General features: G+C 36.9%; 1 protein-coding gene across 1 annotated transcript in view; it reads left to right on the forward strand.

Annotated features, from left to right (window-relative positions):
* The first annotated feature begins 14,317 nt into the window (after positions 1–14,317).
* Positions 14,318–14,815, forward strand: part of GABRA2 (gamma-aminobutyric acid type A receptor subunit alpha2) — a 143,014-nt gene continuing 142,516 nt past the window's right edge. The window contains exon 1 of the mRNA XM_036763697.1: positions 14,318–14,677. The gene's annotated coding sequence lies outside the window, so the exon portion shown is untranslated. The remainder of the gene's footprint in view (positions 14,678–14,815) is intronic.

The raw sequence follows: 14,815 nt of genomic DNA on the forward strand, positions 1-14,815 counted from the left end.
TAGCCATACATTCTTTATTCTGATATCTACACCCCATTGCCAAAGAAAAGCAGGAAAGCTAAAAGCTAGCTGAGCCAAGTTCCTCTGGAATGGAGCCAGTAAATTAGAATTTAATTTTGCAAGAAAATCCCCCTACTGAGTTTATTTATTTTTGAGTATGTATTTTAGCAGAGAAAAGATCAAACTGCATGAAGGATTCAACTGTGAATTCTCGGGAGGAGCTCAAGCAACCTCCTATGTGATATATGACATGCCAACATCTAATTTTTTAATGGTCATTTCTTCTTAGAGTAGAACATTTAAAAACTTATAGGAAATATTGGTCATTTACCTTCTAGGTTGATGCTCTCCATGATGTACGATTCATATTTGATAGGAGAAATTACTGAGTAATCTCTTCATTTGGAATGTGACTAAGTATTTGGTGATCACAGACACATAAATGTTACTTAAAGTTAGAAGGGACAGTGGAAATCATGTAGGTCAATACTTTTATTCATGTAGCAATTTCTTCTTTTATTAAACTGTCCCTCCCACTACTGCACTGTAAAAACAGAGCCCCCCATCTGTACATATATACATATATGCATACATATGTAAACACACATACATGTATATACTATATATACGCATACACACATATATAGTCATATATATCATATAAGGTTATATAGAGAGCAAAATAAATTTCCACATTAGTCACATATTCCATTTTATACATGAAAAAAGTGAGGCCTAGGGAGACTGAATGATTTAGTCAAAACTATGTAGCTAGCTATTGGCCCAACTGGGTTTAGAATCCACTTTTCTTAGATTCTTGCCCAGCCAGTGCTTTTTTTCCTACTACAACACCTTTCCTATGAATTACTCAATAAAAATCAACTGTGGTTATTGAAAGATCCATCAAACAAATTCACAAGGAGAGCAATAATTTGAGTTCTCTGTTGACATATAAGAAGAACCTCTGTCCATCCAGATCTACTTCTGGATATCAAGGAGAAGATAGCTAGATTAACCCAACTGTATAAAGATCACACAGTTATTGACATCATCTATTTTTTAGGGAATTAACAACTTTTTAAGCAAGGAACTGTTTACTCTTAGGGTAAAATCATCAGAAAGAGTTAAAAACAAATAGCTTAATTGGAGCATCCCTATAAGATACTAAAAAAAACTGAGTTCCTAGGAAAATCTTGCCAAGATCACCAGATTCCATGGCAGCTTGGAGAAAGGGAAACACACCTTGGTTACTTTTCCTGTGTGATGTCATCTGCCTCAAGGATTAGGTAGAAGTGCTAATTTGTACACCATCAGAGTGAGCACATAAGATAAATACCATTTTTTCATCTTCCCAGGCAATTTTCACATTTCAGGATTCAGGAAGAATACAAGTTTGCACCATTTGTGTAATAGTTTTACATGGAAAAAATCATGCTAGGTCTAGGTTCAAGAGATCTGAGCTATCATACCATGTGACACTTGGAAAGACACTGAAATTCAAGTAACTGAGCAACAAAATGAGGGCCAGAACTGTGGTACTATGTATGTTAACAACCTTAATGTGTTATGCAAATGTAAACTATTATCTGTATATAAATTCCCTTTGTGTTCCACATCGTATACAAGTCCTAGGATTATGAAGCTATTCTTAAGCCTGTATATACAAGCAATTGGATGATGGCAGATCATATGCTACAGATTAACATCAACCCTCTGAAAAATAGCAAGTCTTTTATCTGGGCCAAGAAGCACGTTTTTGTCACTCATTTCTTCAAGTCCTTCTATTGTAGCTACATCACTGGAGGAAACATGTTTCTCCTTGGGTAGCAGTACCACATTTTGTTCTTAGGGGACTTTGCTTATTCTGCCTTATGACTCCCTTGCATAAGAATCTACACTTTTTTCTTTTATTGCCTATTGGATCAAATTCCATTCGTCAGGCTTACAGAAACCAATGTCATACATGATGATTTAAAAAAATCAACCAGATGTGTCCCTGATACCAGTCCTCCACCTGAGAATGTCAAAAGCTAGAATGTAAGGTCCTGAGACCAAGAGCTATTTTGCTTTTGTCTTTGTATCCATAATGTCTAGCACAGTAACCCACACATAGTAGGTGATTAATAAGTATAAATCCAGGAGTTTAGTGGAGAAGTGATGAAGTTGGGGTCAGGAGGACATGAGTTCTAAATCTGCCTCATGTACTTACTAGCTGTGTGAACCCAGAAATGTATTTACCTTCTTTGAGCCTTAGTTACCTCACTTATAAAGTGTGCATAATGCTAGCAACCTACCCTTTGTTGTGAGGATCAAATGTCACAATATATATAAAAAGTTTTTCAAAGCTTAAAGAGCTATATAAAGATTACCTATTTTTATTATTAACAACAATAACAACACATATATATTTAAGTTAATTGAATGGAAGTCTGTATAGAGCTCAGTTCCTTTACTTATTCTGGTCCCTCAGCTATAAGTCCCTTCTTTGTTTTCTTGTCCACATCCTGCACTTCTTTCAAGAACTAGTTCAAATAGGATGTCTTACAGGAAGCGTTTTTAGGACTGCTTCAGGCCACAGTGATATTTGTGTTTTCACTGTACCTATGGTACTTAGTATCCACACCATATAACTTAATACTGTATTATACATTTGTTGTTTTTCAGTCATTTCATTTGCGTCTGACTATTTGTGACCTCACTTGGGGTTCTCTTGGCAACAATAATGAGTGTTTTGCCATTTCCCAGGACCACACAGCTAATAAGTGTCTGATGCCATATTTGAACCCAGGAAGATGAGTCTTCCTTGCTCCAGGCCCAGTGCTCTATCCACTGAACCATCAAGGTGCCCAGTGTTAAATATGCTCTTCTATTATGATCTTGCTTTTTTTCATAATTTTCCAATGTAATTCTTAAACATCTTTGATAAGAATTGTAGAGGTTTGCATATATAAAGACAAAATGAGAACAGTTAATGAGAACATTTAAATTTAGGGACAGAGTGAACAAAAAGAGAAATTCTCCTCATATCAAAAAAGAACATATCTTACTTCCACTGAAAAATTTTGGAAAATCCTAATGATAAAATGACCACTTAAAATATTTTTCTTTCTAAGAAACATTCAGTTTCTTAGTGGAAGAAGAAGAACCTAATATTTTTAAAAATGTGTAAGCCGCAATCAAAATCATTTGGTCCAACTTTTCTCATTTTACAGACAAGGAAATTGAGGATTAGCTAGGTTACATAAGCCACTCAAGATCATACAATTGTATAGGAGCATAACAAAGACTAGAATTGGAGTATTCAAATTTGTCATTTAACACTTTCCATCATACAATAATTTATAGCCTCTCCCTCACTACATTTGCTTGCTTTGAACTAGACATGAACTTTCAAACAAATGTTTGTGTCTACCCCCTACACAGTTGGCCTTCCATTGTGCTTAGAGACCGTCAAAAACGGTTGTCTAATTTGAACTTTATTGCTCCTTGCCTTATGTTGATTTGATGAATGATTATTTTGAGCCCTATTCATAGGGCTCAAAAAATCATCAATTCAACATATATCAACTATAGCTATTTCATCTGTTAGATGTTCTACCATTTTGGGGATGAACTGGATCTACACTTGAAAGGGTACGATTTTTGAATTTTGGTAAAATCCTGATATTCCTTCTCTGGGACTATGAGCTAATCTATGTCATCAATCATAACCTACTTAAGTCACCATATGGATTCAGACAACGCTGAGGTGTAAGTGCCCAAAAATTAATTAATAGAAAACATTTTCTCCAAAGGAGCCAAGAGAGGTTTTTAGCTAACACAAATGAAAGAAATCTGAATTTATAAGAATAACAAAATATAACAATTGTTTCAACTACATCTGATGCCTTCTTGCATATGATGAAATCATTGATCACAGCCAGTATTTATCAAATATCAGTGATTTTCCTATGAAACGATTAGTAAGGTAACTGTATATACATATCTTGGGAGATTCAGTCATCAGATTTTGCTTATCAGCTTATCATGGGCACATAATATTTGTTGGTTGATTAGTAAAGACTTTAGAAAGTTTGGAATACAGAAGCATCAGTTTCAGCTAGCAATCTAACTAGGGCTGTTCAATAAGCAAATAGTTAAGACAGGTTCCAAAAGATGCACGTATTCTCTTAACAAGAATAAATGGAAAGCTGAGCTTTTAAATGAGAATTGTTACACTGGGACAGAGCCAAGGCCAAAGGCTTCATTCAAAGAATTTGCTGGACAAAAACACAACACACTTCTGTATGTTTTATGGCTAGTGATAGGGACAAAATCTATGATTTTTGCAAGGGAGGATGTTTTGGGATACCTGTGAAAACATATCAATATGTAGGTTGCAATAATAGAGGCATTGTTAATAATAAGAGAGTCTATATTCTCACTTACTTTGCAATGATCATGAATGTATTTGCAGTTTTGAATTCAGTTTTGGACAACAAATTTTAGGGAGAGCACAAGCAAACTAGGGAAGGTCTAGAGGAGAGAAGCCTAGATGGTGAGCACATGAGCAACAGTTGATTGACCTCAGAAAATTTATGCTCATAAATTTTTCAAGAAATGAGTTTATGCTCTTTCCATATAAATATCAGTTGAAGGAACTAGAAAAGTTTATATTGGAGAAGAGAATAATTGGTAGAGTTCATGAGAGTTGTATGTAAGTATTTGAAGGATGTTCATGTTCAGGGAGAAGTAAAGTTTTTCTTCTTTGTTCTAGGGGGAAGAACTATGATTAAGGGTGGATGTTGTAAAGAGACCAATCTTCTCTTAATAGAAGATATTTCCTAATAAGTACACCTAGACAAAAATATAATGGATAACTTCATCAAGTAAGAATTTCTCCAACACTGGAGAGGTCTTCAATGAGAGGGAGGGAGAAGGGTGAATGACCACTTATCAAGGAACATTGTAGAATGTTCTCACATGGAACACATTATAGAATTCATCTCTTCCAATTCTATGATCTTCACCTTTTTTGTCACATAGTCACCAGATATGCTCCTGCAAGGAACCCATCTCTTTCTACTAAGGTAAGCTCTTCAAGCTATTCTGATGGAATCTGGATCATGTTGGAGAAGAGAAAAAAAAGAAAAGTAACTCAAAAGACACAATTTGTGACCATCCTAAATGGAGCCAAGAAAATGTGGGGCCCTGCTGCTAAAAGCTTAGCAACAACATTGTTCCAGAAAGAATTGATATTGACCACTGCCATGGCTAATTTTACACAGATGAATGCTTACTTGATGTTTATTTGGGGGAGTAAGGAAGAGTTTTTATTCTTGAATATCTTCCCCATTGACATCTGAAGTTATACTATTAATGATATATTATTTACAGTTATCTTTCCTTGGCTTCTCATTTAAAATGCAAAATATTCTTCAGACATGTAATAAATGAAGCTCTTATGACCTAATTGTGAATGAATTGAGTACCTTCCTCTTAACATTTATAGGAGAAACTAAGTTAGGGTGAAAGCTCTTTCTAAATTGAGGGGAACAGGCACTAGGTTAACTTCCTATGCTTAATAATTGTGTTAGGAATCAGTACTGATAGGCAGCTGACAGCCTACACCTCTACTGGCAGTTTAGACCCTCTGCCATATAGATGTGTCTACATAATAGGCTAAAAACCCTAAAGAATTTTCATGGTTCAACTAAGCCAAAGGCTATTTGAGTCAGTGGAAAAATAAGATAACTAATTCATCTAATGAGTTCATCAAAAGACTTCATATAGTTACCTTTGTTAAACACAGAAATACATATCAATACTTTAGATGTTTTTTAAACCAGAACTATTGTTTTATTTGTGTAGATCAAGCCTGCACAACATATGACTCACAAGCAACCCACCAAAGGATTTTGGCGGCCTGTGAAAAATGTAGGTTTGCACTGCACACTCTCTCCTGTTTGTCACATGAGCCACAGCAACCAACTGTCATCAGTCTGTCTCTAGTCAAACCTATCTGTGGCCCCAAGAAATTTAGCCCAGTTTAATTTTGGCCCCTACCTACTGCCAAGTTGCTCAGGTCTGGTATAGGTGAAGAAATCCCTAAAATACAGGTCATTAACTGTTCTGCAATTTATAGGCTTACAGAGTGGCCAGAAAATGCTGAAACTTTAAGTAACTTGTCCAGGGTCACACAGTCAGTATATGACAGAGGTAAGGATTGAACCCAAGTATTCGTGATTCTAAAGACACCTTTCTAGCCATAATGCCACACAGTGCCTTACATGCTAAATTACATCCATATGCTCAATTTTTATATATGTATTTGTATACACACTCATATTTGTACACATATACATATATGTGTGTTTGTGTGTGTATACATACATACACATATAAACATATATACAAATACACACATATGTACAGTACCCTGAATTCATGCTTCTACATAAACCTTAAACCACATATGCACACACAAATAAAGGCATGTACAAAAAAGAGGAATAGCAAGAAAAAAGGGAGAAAAGGGGAACACAGGGGAAGTGACAAAAAAAGTAAAAAGGGAAATGCAGGACAAGCTGGAATAAAAAGGAGGACAGGCCATATGAAAAGGAGGACAGTTAAAAAATAGTAGGGAAGGAAAAGAAAAGAGTGAATGAAGAACAAAGTGGGTGAGTAGGGAAAAATAAGGGCACACGGAGGAGTGTGGGTAAAAATGTGTAGGCTGGGGGTAGGGCTGATTAGTAGAAAGATGGTTGTAAGCAAGTAGGTCCTGGAGGTGTGAAAAAAGAATAGAGGAAAAATAGATGACTGACACAAAGGAGAGGTCATAAGAGAAGGGGAGAAGGAACAATAGAAGAAGTAAAGGGAGATTTTAAAATGTAGAACTCCATGGGACCTTAGAGATCAGCTAGTCCAATTCCATGTTCTATAGATGGTAAAACTAAAATTCGGAGTGACACAGTGACTTATCCAAGGTGATGCAACTAGTTAGTGGCAGTTTGTATTAGAACTCATTTACCATGATCCCTAACTCTGTCATTTTCTTTACTCCATATTGAGGAGATTTTTTTATGAGGAAAAAAAGGGTGAAAAATATGAAGATAGGGATGATAAAAATGGGTGAAGAAAACATCTAAGACAGAATAAAGGAAAAAAAAAACTAATAGTAAAAACATGTATGGCCCAAAATCTCTTTAACTTTTGAAAAACATTCTGATAATAAAATATTCCTTTTGATTTCTGTCCAAATGGATGGCTGGTGTTTTTTCTTATGGGGGTGGTATTTAGAGCATTATCAGTATCCTTTCATACATGAGATTGAGAGAGAGAGAGAGAGAGAGAGAGAGAGAGAGAGAGAGAGAGACGGAGAGACGGAGAGAGATATGCTGTAAACTGTTTCATTTTTCAACACTATTTGGGACTAGCAAAATATTTTTTCAATGACATTTATTGTAGATGGAATTTTTGCTCATGGTAGAGATTGGGAAAACTATGGCATGAACATTCCTGCTTCTAAATCTTTGGTTTCCTCTCACCAAGATTACCCTTTTTCTGTACCTCCGTCAATCCTAATTATATTCATTCTTCACGGTCCTCCTTAACTTTACTGTTTTGGGAAACTAACCTTTACCTCACCCCTTTCCCTCTTGCTCTAAATTTAATCCCTATTTGCAAGGTTGTTACACAAAATTTAGGTGGTGTAAAGATAGCAAGACCAATAAGACCTCGGTGTGATTGTATTTCTGCATACTCAACTAATACAGAGTGAGTAATAGATTTTCATTTGTGGGAAATGTTCCAAGTATAACATAGTTCTCCATGAATAGAGATTAATTGTTCTCTGAATAAAGAATTTTTTTAACAGTGGTGGCAGAGGGAAATCTCTCTTCTATAATTCCAGACAAAGATGTTTGTCTTTCACTGGCTTCTATGAAGGCACAATCTTAATCAATCTCTCTCTTTCTCTCTCTCTCTCCCTCTCTCTCTCTCTCCCTCTCTCTCTCTCTCTCTCTCTCTCTCTCTCTCTCTCTCTCTCTCTCTCTCTCTCTCTCTCTCTCTCTCCCTCTCTCTCTCTCCTCTCTCTCTCTCTCTCTCTCTCTCTCTCTCTCTCTCTCTCTGTCTCTCTATCTTTCTCCACTTTCTGGAGTGTCATGCAGTTACCTGAATATACTCTGCCCAAAAGATGGTAAATAATGATAGCTGAAGCCTACCTTGATATCATGTGGTTTACTGGCTAGATTTCTTTCTTAAAGACCATACCAGAAACTCAATTCATGCTTGCTCTCTTTGATTGGCTTACAATAGGTCCCTGCCCAAACATCCGTTAATGGTCATATTTTGGGGGCCCTGATGGCTTAGAGTGAAGGTATATAGTAATTGTTTCTCTTTAGGCCAAAAAAAGCCTTGGGAATCTCCCCCTCACAGTTTGATTTTTTCTTTTTTTTTTTTTATTAAAGGGGCTATCTCTTGGCTCACTATTTAAACAGCCCTAATCACTGAAAGAGAATTGCCTCAGGCAAAGGAGGAACTTGAAAAGACCTTAGTTTAAAAAGGCCAAGGTCTCCCACTGCATCCTGGGCCACGTCCAGGTGTCCTGATCTATATCTGGCTCCTGGACTCAGATGACTCTAGAGGAGAAAGTGAGGCTGGTGCCCTAGCACAGCCCTCCCTCACTGTAATCCAATTCCCTTGCAAATCATGGCATCATCTTCCTGATGTCACGATCCTCTTTGAGAATGAAGAAATAACCACAATCTCTGTCTTTCTAGTTTTCTGTCTCTTTCTGTCTCAATCTCTGTTTTTCTGTCTCTCTGTTTCTATCTCTGCTGCCTCTTTTTCCCTTCTCTTTTCTTCCTTCCTTGTTTCCTCCTTCCCTCCCTACCTCTGCCCAACTATCTCTGTCCCTCTCTCTCTCTCTCTCTCTCTCTCTCTCTCTCACACACACACACACACACACACACACACACACACGTGGTGGGGGAGTGCTACAAGAGGTTCAATGCTTAAAATGGTCTTGAGTGTCAAATATCTCTATGATTGTTGTGAATTCATCTTCTTTGTAGAATATTCTTTTCAAAAAATCACACATCAGCAACTTTTATAAGGCCTAATTTAAATCTTGAGACCTTTTCCCAATTATCCTTCTTTCCTCATTAATTAATGCACTTAAAACTACCTCATTTCAAAATTCTTGTTAGGAAATTGACAATTTAACATAGATTTATTTTTATTGCAAAGAGTAGTTTTTCATAGTCTGAGTGTATTTGGAAATACTCACATTCATTCATTACAAGGCACATTTAAATCATGAACATTCTTCATAGTTTTCTCTTAAATTTGCTCATTGTTATCTATATAGAGTTTAGACAACCATAGGGTTTTTAACTGGTCTATGAAATGAAAAAAATCTAGTATAGTGTCTTCTTTTCTTAGCTGAATGGTATTAGCTATTAAAGGATAATTTTTGCTTCATATCCATTCCAGTGATATCTAGCAAGTATAGGACATTTTATGAAAGGCATATACTGCAATCTGCTTCTGTTGAGGCCACATTTGGGATATAAGTTCAAGTATGAAAGAATTCACTTCAACCTTCTCTATAGCCAATGGGAGCTTTATTACATGAAAGCTACATGGGCCTCCTTAGCAAGAAAGCCAATTGAGACCCTGATATTTGGGGGAGTTATATAAAGGTTTCAGAATGATGATGCAGTTGTAGAGGTTTTTATGGGGGTTAAAGATTAAAGACAGGACAAGAAGATTTTATGACATAGAATGAAGGAGACAAAGACAATTCTTTATTGGTTTAAAGATTTAAGGACAGGGCAGGGGATCACAGGTTAAAGATTAAAGGACAGGGGGAACACAGGATAAGGGAGATAAAAGAGATTCTTTTGGTACAGGTTAATGAGAGATATTTGGTATTTAAAAATAAGGGAGAAAGGACTTCATGATGCCTTCAAGTTCCAGGAGGGTCTTCAAAAAGTACTGGGAAAGCAACCCTTAATATTCCTTTAAACTCTTAGGACATCATTTGTATCCATATCACTTCTGCTTTTCCAATTAATACAGGTGCACATCTATGTCTGTTAGAAATGCCAATTGGAGTACTAGTCAACTCACATATATGGGAATGTCTGTATTTTGACCATTGGCATTCTGTAACAAAGAAGAGAATGGTTTGTCAGAACCTGAAATTCTGGCTGTGATTCTGTATATGTCTAAAATGGAGCTTAGCTTCTTATAAAATGTAAACTGTACATACACATGAAGGACAATCATAATTAGTACTAGTGTTATGTAAGGTAGAAGCAGATGTAGTCAAATTGTAACATAGCTTGATTTTCAGTCAGCTTTGCTACGTGTTATAACACAGTACCGAGTCTTCCTTTTTGTTCTGGTTTATACTTGTCTTTCATACATGGTGGTAAGAAGTTGCTAGACATGTTGAGGAGTATTGTAATTTTTTTTGGAAATTTTACTTACAAAGGAGTAAAAACAGACTACACATTGAAATAAAGAGAAGCCACTGATTTTTGTAACCACTAGTCCAAGAACAGTTGACTCAAAGTTTCCCAGAAAGTTGCGCATATTTACATGATGTCTCGGCATATTTGGTTGAACGTGTTGATTTGAATATTGGATGAAAAATGTGTAAATTGGTTTATAAACAGAAAGCTTCAGCACTATGTTTGAAGAAGGAAATGTTCATAGTTGATTCCAACCAGTGTACATGAAATATTTAACTCTTATGAAATGTGACCTAGATACACTAATTTTATAGAGTAGTGTGTGAATTATTAGTGTGTAAGACTAATGACTTCCACATTTAAGCTGTGCCCTCTTTCAGAATCTTGGGGCAAAGAGGACTTATTAGAACAATCTATCTAAATCCACCACACAGAAATGACAGAACAGAAACATTTAAAATTGTAGGTTACTGCTATACCTCAAAGTAAAGGTTTTGTTTTGTTTTGAAATTAGTCATGTAAATATGAGAAAATTATTATGTTGAAAGATGTTAATATGAAGAATTCTAGGCTAATATATAAGACATTGATAAGTCTTCAGACATGGTAGATGCCATATTTGTTCTAAAGTGTGCTTTTTTTTTTACCATTTCATGTGATCAAATCTAAGAGTTAATGCATTTTTCATATATACTTGTAAAAGAAATACATCTTATAATTTTTAAGAAAATCATTCATACAACAACCAGAGATAGTCATTTTCTGACCAACTCTGGTGTGATTATGATCTTACTTTTCTTAAAATGTATAACTCCACTTTATGGAATAATTTAAAAGGAAAAAAATAAAATATTTTGTGCTTTTTCATGGAAAAATCTTAATAGATGTACAATTCTATAATTAAAATAACTATTACTTGGGATTATTAGTTCAGAAATCAATATTGACCTACCTCCTCCTCCACTGTGCCCTAACATCATCAAATGTTTTTTATCCTTCTATATAGACTTAAAATTTATCAAGTCCTCTGGGCATGGAAACCTGTTCTCTAGAGCAGCAATGTTAAGCTGTGTGAATAGGTAGATCTTGAGAAAAAAATGGTAAAATTTCCCATAAGAAAAATACCTATACTGAAATACATCAAAACATCATGTTGGAATTTAAAATCATAAGAAGGGGTATGATGGAAATTATCATATAAACAAGGGAATTTGCCAATTCTTTAGCTAGTCTTTTCTCCCCTTAGCACTCACCTTTAAAATGCTGATAGAGGAAAGGAAGGCAAATAAAAAGAAATGATCATATAAAAGCAATCAAGAGGAAAGGAACTAAACTAGGGCTCTTCATATATCCTTAGCCTGGGATAGTATAGATTTGTTGGCAACCAATTAGCTCTTCATTGGGATTGGCTGCCCTAGGACTCTCTCTAGGAGCAGAAAGGAAGAGCAGAAAGCTACTTGCAGCCCACACAAGCTGGCTTTGAGCCAGGCATCATCATTCCAGGCTGTTAACCTGCATTCTATCCCAGAAAGAGAATCAGGTTGAATCTCAGGTCTATAGGGGAGTTATTGATGTGTATCAGTACCATAAGATATTTGGCTGGGAGGGTAACAGCAAAACGAGATTTTTTTATTGATGTTGTAAACTCATAGACACCCTATGCATACCATTTTTAAATTATCAGCTTCTTTAATTTATTTTTTCCTTAAATCTGTTCTACCCCATCATTATCTAACTTAGAAAGGCATTTATGGAATATTTTGAGGGGAAAAACATAAACAATAGACCTTTTGTTATTAAATGGTTTTTAATATTCATGACTAGCTCATTTTTAAAGCAATGTATATTAACACCTATATCAAAATTTAATATAAAATATTTAGACATTTGAAACTGCCCAATGGTTCCTAATACAACATTGACTCATGTAAAGAAGTGTCCCCTGTTGTGGGTGATCATGGACTTGGAAACATAAACAAAAATAAGGAAACTAACAGGAACTAGGCAAGAAATTACTTCAAAAGGGGCAGGTTCTTAAAGAATACAAATGAAATGAATACATGGAACTCAAAATTACCATCCAAAACTGTAGTTTACATGATGACACAAGGAAATGTATAGAAAATAGTGGTATTTATGAAATAAAATGAGTGTAATTGAATAAATAAGGGTGGGTAAAATTGTACCATACAATATTAACTACCAAGAAAATAAGAGATTTATATTAGAAAAGAATAGAAATGGTGAGTAGGTGCAAATCTTGACACTAAAGATGAATCCCAGGAATGAAGGATCATCACTAATGGGAGAATAGAGTAGAAAGTATTTAATCCAAGCAGAAAGGTAAGTTTAATTTCCCTGTTTGCATGGTTTAAATGACATATATATCACCCTTGCGAACTTCAATTATACTGTCAATGGGCAAATAGAGAAGAGAATACTAATATGGAAGAGATTGATGGAGAGAACTTCAAAGTATTCTTCAGAGCTGACTGAAAAAAAAGCAAATGTTTGTTTACGTTGTAGCATATTAAACATTTTTAGAAAGTAGTGATTAATAGGTTAAAATGACTTGAAATATATTTACCATTTAAATATTTACAGTTTGAATTTCTCTCTCTCTTTCCCTCCCATAACACTCTTATAAAAGCAAAAATGGATTGTAGATTTCCAAAACAATATTATTGTAATATATTATTATAAAAGCATTTGTATTTGAATGCGTCTCTCTGTCTCTCCGTCTCTCTCTCTCTCTCTCTGTCTCTCTCTCTCTCTCTCTCTCTCTCTCTCTCTCTCTCTCTCTCTCAATACATTTCTATTTTATTACCACAGTAGAAAGGGGGAATACAATGGTAAGCCTGATGTAGAGTTGGGAATTATAAAAGTTCCTTTAAGGAACTTTTAAAAAGAGCACTTTTGAAAAAGGAAAGAGTGAAAAATCAAATTCTGCTCCAATATTCTCCTAATGGATATTTGATTAAGATGGCATCAGTAACTCAGCATGTCTTCTGAACTCAGTTAATATAAACTTTTTGGAACTGTTGATTCAATGTAGCCCCAGTGTAGTGGTAGGAATAAAAGAGCCTGTAGGAAGTAATTCGGGAAAAGGAGTGAAGTGGTTTTCCCAGGTGCCTCGAATAGAAATGGATACGGATCACTGATGATTTCACTCTCAAAGGACGGGAGTCTGTAGTGGGGTTTTAAAGATCTTCTCTGTCCTTTGCAAAGTCTAATGGAAGAATTGACTGACTATTTAGTCATCAACAGGACTCAGAGGAGAAAAAGAAACTTCCTCATCATTGGCTTCAGGTAAGGTGATTTGAACTTTGTTGTGCTTGGGGAAGGTGATGGCACAGAAAAGGTAGCTTTTCCTATCCACCAAAATCCTTAACTCTCTTTTCTTCGACATCAGCATTGCTCCCTATGAAGGGGTGGTGGTTGCGGTGATGGTACAATCCTGGGGATCTAGGACCCTGCAGACTAGCCCTTTTTCCAATACCTCAACTCCCCACCCCAACCCATATAACCCTTCTAGAAGCCATGTGGCCCCCTTGAAACTACAGCTGCTGCCACAAGCACAGAGCAGCAGGGCTACGAGTACTGGCTTCTTTTTCTCTCCTTCCCAATAAGGGAGCAGGAGGGAGCTGTCCAGCGCACTCATGAGCGCACTAGGCTACAAGCCTATAGCCACCCAGCAGGCGGTGGTCCAGAGTAGGGGTTCTCTCTCTGCTAGTGTCACAAAGTGGGGGCGGGGAGAGGAGGTTTTTCGGGTGTAGCTAATTAGCCCTCCGCCCTGGGCTCTAGCTCCTCCTCCCTCTCCCCCCAGATCCTGGGCTCGTGCCCGCCACTGCTAGTGCGCACGGCGCCTTCCCCCTCCTCCGCTTGCTATCTCCTCCTCCTCCTCCTTCGCCTCCTTCTCCACCTCCTCCTCCTTCTACCACCGCCACCACTACCACCACCACTGCCACCTCCTGCTGCTGCTGCTGCTGCCGCCGCCGCCGTCGCCGCCTCTGCTGCTGCCCCTGTGGCTGTTTCTGCTCTCTCCTCCTTCTACCAACCCACTCTGAATCAGCTCCCTTTTCACGACTGCTATTGCTGCAGTCTCTGTCTTTCTCTCTTTCTCTCTCTCCTTAGCGCTCCAAGTTTCCCATCTCCAGCCTCCTTCTTTCAGGATCAGGGCAAAGGGAGGAAACATCAGGTCCTGTTTGCTGCTTCAGGTAGGGTCACAAGCGTTAGTTCCACCAGAGACCATTTCCCTTGGCCTCATGTGCATGTTTGATCTTGTTCCACCTCACCCCAACCCCACCCTACCTTTCTCTTCTCTACGGGAAAAGAGGGGCTCTAGCTTCATTTCC

The sequence above is a fragment of the Trichosurus vulpecula genome, chromosome 6 (assembly GCF_011100635.1).
Source record: "Trichosurus vulpecula isolate mTriVul1 chromosome 6, mTriVul1.pri, whole genome shotgun sequence".
Classification (NCBI taxonomy): domain Eukaryota; kingdom Metazoa; phylum Chordata; class Mammalia; order Diprotodontia; family Phalangeridae; genus Trichosurus; species Trichosurus vulpecula.